Raw genomic sequence first — 1,996 nt, 5'->3', positions numbered from 1 at the left:
CACACACTACTACCGTCAACTTTTTTTGGTTTGCGAAGTCATTATATTACGTAACCTTTGATCAAGTGGCTGTGAGAGCTTTCAAGCAACGTGTGAACTGGCCTTTGTCAGAGCTGCACAGATGACGACGAGTGAGTGACACTTTGAGTCTGGGTCCGCCTCACAGGGGAAGTGATGCAACGTCGAGGCAGGAGAGTCAAAAACAACACGCGGGGCAAATCAAAGAGGCCGCCCCGCCTCGCCGACAGACGAGGCCATTCAGTGAAGGAGCCGTGAAAAAGTCTTTAAAGTCCCTCGCTTTGCGTCACTCACAAACGCATTTAGCTGCGTTTCAAAACGGCTTCGATGTCGACATCTCTGTGTGCAGGAGCCTGAAGTTCCTCCGGGCGAATGTGGACACGCTTCCAGCCGCTTGCCTTCGCGGGTGGCGGTGTGCGGTGGGTTCTCCCCTTTTAATGAAATTTAGATTATAGACGGAGATTAGCAAACATCCCATCAGTCGAAGGTTTGATGAGCGAAACGTGGCTGGAGACACGCGGATACCACAGATAACATCATCCAACCAAGACAGAAGAGGAATATGTGTTGCTCTCTGCAGGTCTGTTGTTGTTGCTCAGCTGGGACAAGACAGCTGCCCCACCCCCCCCCCCCCCACACACACACACACACACACACACACACACACACACACACACACACACACACACACACACACACACACGCCATGTCCTTACATCGGATCCCCTTATTACAGAGGATCCCTCCAGTAATGAAACAACCTGTCGTCGTGGGCCAGGTAGCTTGACAGACCTATAAATCAAAGCTGTGTTTGGGGAGGCAAGGGAAGGAGGAAAGGGAGGGGTCATCACTGGGAGACAAGAAAAAAGTAGGGTAAAGAGAGAGAGAGGGAGGTAGGGAGGAGTTTCCTGTGCTCGTTGACAGGCTCAAACGAGGCTCGAGCAAAGAAGCTCTTCAAGGTGTGAGGAGCTCAGTTAAGTGGGTAGGCGGGGGAGAGGAAGCATCTTATGAAACATTTTTTTCTTTTTAACTGGCATCAGTGGCATGACTGAAACAGTTTCCATTTCTTCCAACTTTTCTTTCTTTCTTGCTTTTCTTTTTTCCGCCGTTCTGGGTGGGCGGGGTTCATTCGTCGGTGCGGTTCAGGTGGAGTCGGGCTGTTCGTTGCAGTTTGCCACTCTAAGTTCAGAGAGGAGCATTTAACATCAGTGACGCTGCGTCCATCCCTCCTAACGAAACGTCACTTCAAATAAATCCTCCCATGACTTCCGGTCAGTGGTCTCCTGGGTGAAGGTTATTTTAGACATGTGAATATGGGCCCAAAGCTCACAAGTTGACGTCAAGAGTCATGTTTATAATTTATTACCTTCGCATTGAAAATGCGGAAGGTAATGTTTTGATCGGCGTGTATTTGTATGCGTGCGTGTTATTTGCATAAGTCAAAAAGTATTAAACAAAATCGCATGAAATTTGGTGGGATGATTGGTTATTATCCGGGGACCATTTAATTAGATTTTGGGATCGATCGGGTCAAAGGTCAAGGTCATGAAAAGGTCAACATCTTCTTTTTACTCATTCAATTTCTATCCAATTGGCATGCAACTAATGCCAACATGTTCATAATCCAATGGCCAATCTTGTGATATGCGAAGGTATGCGCTCTACCGAGTGCCCGTTCTAGTTTAAAGTGCATTCATTTGCTGTTTAGCACTAGATACAAAATTGATGGGATTATTTTTGTTATTAGTTTTAGAATCATCAACTAAAAGGGGAGACTGTGGGTCAGTGGGTAGCAGGTCCGTCTTTCAATCAGGGGGTTGGAGGTTCAATCCCCGCCCTAGTCGATGTGTCGTTGAGCAAGACACTTGTAGCAGCTCCATGGCCACTACCCGTGGGTTTCCCCCCCCAGCACCAAGGATCAGCCCGGAACCACGAGGTTTGGTTGAAAGCCATCATTTATTTGTCAGCAAACAACTCA

The sequence above is a fragment of the Pseudoliparis swirei genome, chromosome 11, assembly GCF_029220125.1.
Source record: "Pseudoliparis swirei isolate HS2019 ecotype Mariana Trench chromosome 11, NWPU_hadal_v1, whole genome shotgun sequence".
Lineage (NCBI taxonomy): Eukaryota > Metazoa > Chordata > Actinopteri > Perciformes > Liparidae > Pseudoliparis > Pseudoliparis swirei.
The sequence above is the reverse complement of the archived record's forward strand: the minus strand, read 5'-3'. Positions refer to the sequence as shown.